We start from the raw sequence: 8174 nt of genomic DNA, 5'->3' as shown, positions 1-8174 counted from the left end.
TTAAAATGCTAACCACAAAAGAAACAAATACATAGATAATAGTTTTATTATGAAGATTATTTTATAAACTAACCAAGAATGAAAACATTTCATAGGACTGGAGATTTTAATGCAACAACGCTTATGAATATCTTATATTATAAAAATAATTGATTTTTTAAATAATTTAAATTAATATGATGAAGTTAAGAAATAGGTGAACTAAAAATAAAATAAATAAAAATATGTTATGACAGATGACATCAAACACATATAAAAATAAGTAAATCAAAGAAGGCTGAGTGATCTCCCTGCACGCGGAGTGCCACTGCTTGGTGATCTTCAGCGCCAGCGGTATTCTCAAATGCAATTGATTTGGCAATGAAATCATCAACATTGGTGGCTGCACATACAATTTAACTCGTTGGTGATGTAAAAATTATATGATGTTATATCAATATTAGTAAATAAACATGTATGTTATGTTATCAGTAAATTAATCTATCAAAAATATAAAAAATCATATATATTTGTTAATCGCATTACTTTATATGGGATTGTTTAGATATAACATAGCAAATGTTCAACACTTTTCAAAAAAAAGTTATGAAAACAATATGTTCAACACTTTATATGGGAAATGCTATTTGTACACTAAAATTAGCTACTAAAATCAGTCACCAATGTATTTATGTATAAATACATGTGTGATTTAATTTATTTTCAATATGTATTTGTATTTTAACATGTATTTTATACTGGTGGCTGACTTTGCTGATTGATTTTGGTGTACATGTAAGATCCTAGACTTTTAGAAATTAAATAATAAATTAATTATGATTTATTTTATTTATTCAGGATATTAATTTTAGAAATTTATATATTGATTGGACATTTTCTTATTATTGATTTGAAAGCTTGAGTGATTAAAAATAATGAAGATTTCAGATAAATGGTTTAATTTAAATAATTAGATTTTGAACTCTATTTTATGATTTTAAAGGAAATTAATTTGATTATCTTTAATTATTGAATTAGAATATTTATTTGAAAACAAATTAAGTTAATAATTAAATAGTATTTTTACAGATATTATTATTATTGGATTAAATTTGGTTTCAAATTATTACTTTACCCTCCTAATTTTATAAAATCACCGAATTATCCCTAAATCCAATTATACAAAACCCTAATTGAGACCCTAACCCTAATTTCCCTAAACTAGCTGCCTTTCCCCTTTTTCCTTTTCCTTTTCTTCCTAATCTAGCACACACTACACAACAGCAGTAAAAAACAAAAGAAAAAAAGAGAAACGGAGAGTTGGAGTGAGGGAGCTGAATGGAAAGGAAAAAGAGAGAGAGCGTTTGGGAACCGAGAGAAAGAGAGCGACGGGGAAGAGGAGAGGGATTAGAAGGGAGGAGACTGCATCTGCTGCGCCGCCACTGCTATCCCGTCACTGTGGCCATCAAGTCACCGTCATAGAGCTAAGTCGTGAGCCTGGGTTTGCCGTGACCGTCGCATCACCGCCATCGTCGCGCTAGCCACCGCTGCTGTCGGTAATGAAGCCTGTCGCCACCATCCGCGCCTCCATGGTCGCCACCGAGCTTGCTCCCTGGTTGCAAATGAGCTTGCCGTTGCAGATGAAGGGATGCGCGCGAGGAGAAGGCCGCAGAGGAAGATGAACCATTGCTGCTAGAGGCTGTCGCCGTTCTGTCGTCCGGGATCTGCTACCACTCTGCTTCCATGTTTTTCTTTTGTTACAGTAAGTAACCCTCACAGCTAGTGTGTATGCATTATGTTATGTGTTTGATAGAAATTCAAAGGTTTTGATAATGTAGGATCGATTCCTGGTTGTTGCATGTCGCGTTTGGGGTTGCCATCGAGAGTGGAATGGGATGTGGTGGTGATTGCCAAGGTTATAGGCCGAGAGAGAACATAGTTTGTCACGTAGTTAAATCATAAACGAGGTAGGGGCGTCTTTCTTAAACTTGTTTTTCTTTCCAGAGTTGTTATAAATCAATATTAATGCGTGACATACATTTTTGTGATTTCGTAAGTCTTATGAATTGAATTGAGTTGTTTTGGATGAACAAGATTATTAGGAGATTTATTATTGACATTTAGTTTAGTTTTAGAAATGGTTTGATTTTAGAAAAGATTTAATATTGAAATTTGATTTGATATCAGAATCTGATTTTAAAACAATTTTGGAAAGGACTTAATATTTGAAAATGGTTTGTTTACTAAGAATAATTTACTATCTTGAAAATGGTTCGAATAGGGTTTAAGGAACGGTTTGGTTTGAAACTGTTTGAGGAAACCGAGAGTTCTTAATCATTGACTGGATTCTGGATTTTATAATTTCCTTGGATTGAGTGAGGTTGTTATGAAAACAGTTATTGGAAATGATTTGAATGATTAACAGGCGCTTGGTTTGGTCTGGTTGGGACCCGGAAAGGGTGGCAGAGTCCGAGTTTTATAGGAGATGTTGCTGAAGTTTTATAAAATTGGAAGTTTCATTCAAAGTAATTATTTAAAAAGATTTGTTTTTAAAACATTATATGTTTTAAGATTGATTTATAATGAACGGAATGGAAAGAAGGATGATAAGGATTTTCTTTGAAATATGGTTTTTGAATGAATTTGAAAATGAGATTTGGTTTGATGAATGATTATGATGTTGAGAATATTGAGAATGTTGATATGTGAACTTTGAATTATTCACATGGCTTATAATATTTGAATTATCTGAGATACGAGGTTCCCTGGATAAAGTACCATGGCTTGCCACCACGTGTACCAGGTTGAAAACCGATACTCTGTTGACCCTACGACGTAAGTGTGACCGGGCACTATATAAATTCCCGAAAATGTAACCCCCATTGAGCAATATTGATTATTTGAGAAAAATCTATGCATAGACTCTTTGGGGATGCATGAAGAGCGGATAATTTATACGCTTTTGGCATTGTTTTTAGGTAGTTTCTAGTATGTTTTAGTCACTTTTTAGTATATTTCATTAGTTTTTATGTAAAATTCACATTTCTAGACTGTACTATGAGTTTGTGTGTTTTTCTGTGATTTCAGGTATTTTCTGGCTGAAATTGAGGGACCTGAGCAAAAATCTGATTCAAAGGCTGAGAAAGGACTGCATATGCTATTGGATTCTAACCTCCCTGCACTCGAAGTGGATTTTCTAGAGCTACAGAAGCCCAATTTGCATGCTCTAAATTGCGTTAGAAAGTAGACATCTTGGGCTTTCCAGAAATGTTTAATAGTCCATACTTTTCCCGAGATTTGATGGCCCAAACTGGCATCCAAATGCCCACCAGAGACCCTTTTCCGGCATAAAATGCCAGAACGGGCACCAAAGCTAGAGTAAAACACCCAAACTGACACCCAAGCTGGCGTTTAACTCCAAGGATAGTATATGCACGTGAAAGCTTCAAAGCTCAGCCCAAGCACACACCAAGTGGGCCCCGGAAGTGGATTTCTGCACTATCTACTCATTTTCTGTAAACTTAGTTTACTAGTTTAGTATAAACAACACTTTCTACTATTGTATTAGAGGTATTCTTGGGAACCCTTGAGCTTTATGATCATCTTTGGGGAGGCTGGCCATTCGGCCATGCCTAGACCTTTTTCTCTTATGTATTTTCAACGGTGGAGTTTCTATACCTCATAGATTAAGGTGAGGAGCTCTGCTGTTTCTCATGAATTAATGCAAGTACTATTATTTTTCCTTCAATTCACGCCTACTTCTTCTCCAAGATATACTTGATAAACCCATATTTTATGATATATATTGTGCTCAATTTAAGTGATTTATTCAACTCTTCACCTACTTATTCATGTAAATTGCATGGTTTTACTTTCCCTTCCTTATTATGTGATATATGTGAAATACATGTTTCCTATGCTTTAAAAATAATTATTTTAATTACCCTTTATTACCATTCGATGCCGTGATTTATGTGTTGAGTAGTTACAGAGCTTCTAAGGCAGGAATGACTTAAAGGATGGAAAGGAAACATACAAAATGGAAGAAAAGCACAAAATGGAGTTTTCGAAGAAACTGGCAGCGACGCGAACGCATGGACGACGCGGCCGCATGCCCAGCGCGAAAAGGAAGCGACGCGAACGCGTGACTGATGCGGCCGCGTGCCTTAAGCAGAACACAGATGATGCGGACGCATGATCGAAGCGAACGCGTGACAAGGAAAACTCCAGATGACGTGACCGCGTGACCCATGCGGACGCATGACAGACGCCACGCACCAGAAATTACAGAAAATGCTCCCAACGGTTTCTGAAGCCCTTTTTGGCCCAGATCCAAGTCCAAGAGGCACAGATTAGAGGTTATGAAGTGGGGGAATCCATTGATTCAAGGGAGATCTCCAATTATTCACTTTTCATAATTTAGATGTAGTTTTTAGAAAGAGAGGTTCTCTCCTCTCTCTTAGGTTTTAGGATTAGGATCTCCTTTAGTCATTAGGATTGTTTCTTCATACCAGGTTCAATAATTTATGTTTCTCTTCTATTTTTGTTTACTCTGAAGCTTTTATTTGTATTTGATTTATGTTGCCCAATTGGCTTATGAATTTTTCCATGTTAGAATTGACATCTCCATTCAATATAATTTGAGGTATTCCAGATATTTAAGATTTTAATTTAGCTTTCTATATTCTTGGTTCTGGTTGATTAATTGGTGACTCTTGCGTTGTCAAACTCATCGTGATTGATAATTGTTATCTTTGATGATTAATTTAGATTCCTATAACTCTAGTCTTTCCTTAGGAGTTGACTAGGACTTTAGGTGTTAAATTAATTTGTCCACTTAACTGACCTTCATAGTTAGAGGTTGACTTAGTGGGAGCAAAAGTATAATTCTCATCACCATTGATAAGGATAACTAGGATAGGACTTCCAGTTTTCATACCTTGCCAAGAGATTTCTTCGTCATTAATTTATTAATTTCAGCAATTTATTTCTCCTGTTCAAAACCTTTTCAAAACCCAAAAACACTATTTTGCATAACCAATAATAATTCATACTTCTCTGCAATTCCTTGAGAAGACGACCCGAGGTTTGAATACTTCGATTTATAAATTTTTTTGGGTTTGTTACTTGTGACAATCAAAACGTTTGTAAGAAAGGTTGATTGCTCGGTTTAGAAACTATACTTGCAACGAGAATTTATTATAACTTCTAAACCATCAATCTTCAGTTCTTCAATACTCTTGTACTTAATTCAGTTAAGTCAGACTGAAGGGGTGACCCATGACAATCACCCACTATCTTCAGTACTCGCTTAGCCAAGATCCGCGTGCTTGACAACCACAAAGCGATCAACATGATGTTCAACGTAGTCATTGGACACCAGTCGGAGTATACTCTCTTGGGTCTCTGATCCATGGATTCGCATCGTCTCTTCTGACAACAGAGCAACCGACCCCGTGATTAGGATCTTCGTGGTATAGGCTAGAATCAATAGACAACATTCTTGAGATCCAGAAAGTCTAAACCTTGTCTGTGGTATTCCGAGTAGGATCTGGGAAGGGATGACTGTGAGGAGCTTCAAACTCACGAATGTTGGGCACAGTGATAGTGTGCAAAAGGATCAATGGATCTTATTCTGACACAAGTGAGAACCGATAGATGATTAGCCCTGCGGTAGCTGTGCCTGGTATTTTCCATCCGAGACGAGAAATCCGACAGTTGATTAGCCGTACAAAAACCGTAGCCAGACCATTTTCACTGAGAGGATCATACAGCTTGCCATGAAAGCGAGGACGCATGATTAGATGAAGACAATAGGAAAGCAGAGGTTCAGAAGCGACAAAGCATCTCCAAATGCTTATTTGAAATTCCCACCAATGAATTACATAAGTATCTCTATGTTATTTTCCGTTTTATTTATCTTTTTATTTATCAAAACCTCATGACCATTTGAATCCACTTGACTAAGATTTACAAGATGACCATAGCTTGCTTCAAGCTGTCAATCTCCGTGGGATTGACCCTTACTCACGTAAGGTATTACTTGGATGACCAAGTGCACTTGTTGGTTAGTTGTGCAGAGTTGTGAAAAGTGTGATCACAATTTCGTGCACCAAGTTTTTGGCACCGTTGCCGGAAATTGTTCGAGTTTGGACAACTAACAGTTCATCTTGTTGCTTAGATTGGGTAATTTTATTTTATGTTTAAGCCTTTTATCTTTATTTTCGAAAAATACAAAAAAAACTAATAAAATCATAAAAATCAAAAATATTTTTTGTGTTTCTTGTTTGAGTCTAGTGTTAAATTTTAAGTTTGGTATCAATTATATGTTTTTAATTTTCTTACGTTTTCAAAAATTCATGCATTGTGTTCTTCTGTGATCTTCGAGTTGCTCTTTATGATTTCCATTGTTTGATCTCATGATTTTCCTATTTTGTGTTTTATGTTGTTTTTCATATGCATTTTCAAAATCATAGTGTCTAAACATTAAAAATTTCTAAGTTTGGTGTCTTGCATATCTTTCTTTTCTTAAAAATTTTCAAAAATATGTTCTTGATGTTCATCATGATCTTCAAAGTGTTCTTGGTGTTCATCTTGACATTCAAAGTGTTCTTGCATGCATTACTTGTTCTGATATTAATTTTTCATGTTTTGTGTCATTTTATTGTTTTTCTCTCTCCTCATTAAAAATTCAAAAAAAAAAAATAAAAAATATCTCTTTTCAAGTAAATAATACAGAGAAATGAAGATTCAGAACATACAGCAGAGGAATCACAAAGGAAGGAATTCTGGCGTTAAACGCCAACCAGGGTATCTGGCTGGGCGTTAAACACCCAAAGAGGCAGCATTCTGGGCGTTAAACGTCAGAATGGATAGCATCCTGGGCGTTTAACGCCAGGATGACACAGGGGAGGTAATTTCGTTTCAAATTCAAATTTTTTCAAATTTTCATGTTTTAATTCATGATTTTCAAATCTTATCTTTCTCTTTTAATGCTTTTGAAAATTTTAAAACTAATTTTTCAAAAAATCTTTTTTCTTAAATTTTCAAAAAAAAAATCATTGCTAACAATTAATGTTTTGATTCAAAAATTTCAAGTTTGTTACTTTCTTGTTAAGAAAGGTTCAATCTTTGAATTCTAGAATCATATCTTTTAGTTTCTTGTTAGTCAAGTCATCAATTTTAAAAATCAAACCTTTTTAATTTCCTTTTTAATTTTCTTTTCAATCATATCTTTTCAATCATTTCCTTTTTCAATCAGATCTTTTTCAATCATATCTTTTTTTTTAACTTTAATTTCAAAATCTTTTTCTAACTTCTTATCTTTTTCAAAATTTATTTTCAAATCTTTTTCACTTCTCATTTTCGAAAATCACTAACCCCCTTTTTCAAAAATCTTTTTAATTAACTAATTATTTTAAATTCTAATTTTATGTTATTTCTTTTAAATTTTTGAAAACTCTTTCTCTCTCATCTCTTTCTATTTATTTTATTTAATTGCTAACATTCCTCCTCTACTCATCTAAAAAATTTTTTCGAACTCACCTCCTCTCTCTTCTCATTCTTCTACTTCTTTTCCTCTGACACATCAAGGAATCTCTATATTGTGACATAGAGGATTTTACTACTCCCTTTTGTTCTCTTCTTTTTCATATGAGTAGAAACAAGGATAAAAACATTATTGTTGAAGCTGATCCTGAACTTGAAAGGACTCTGAAGAAGAAGCTAAGAGAAGCTAAAGCACCACACTCCGAAGAGGACCTTTCAAAAAATTTCAAAAAAGAAGTAGACATGGCAGCCAAACCAACAACAATGCAAGAGATGCAAGGAAGATGCTTGGTGACTATACTGCATCAACTTCCAACTTCTATGGAAGAAGCATCTCAATTCCTATCATTAGAGCAAACAACTTTGAGCTTAAGCCTCAATTAGTTTCTCTAATGCAGCAAAATTGCAAGTTTCATAGACTTCCATCGGAAGATCCTCATCAGTTCTTAATTGAATTCTTGCATATCTGTGATACTGTTAAGACCAATGGGGTTGATCCCGAGGTCTACAGACTTATGCTTTTCCCCTTTACTGTAAGAGACAGAGCTAGAACATGGTTGGACTCACAACCTAGAGAAAGCATGAACTCTTGGGACAAGTTGGTCAATGCTTTCTTGACCAAATTCTTTCCACCTCAAAAGATGAGC

The sequence above is a fragment of the Arachis duranensis genome, chromosome 10, assembly GCF_000817695.3.
Source record: "Arachis duranensis cultivar V14167 chromosome 10, aradu.V14167.gnm2.J7QH, whole genome shotgun sequence".
Taxonomy (NCBI): Eukaryota; Viridiplantae; Streptophyta; class Magnoliopsida; order Fabales; family Fabaceae; genus Arachis; species Arachis duranensis.
This window is presented reverse-complemented; position numbering follows the sequence as displayed.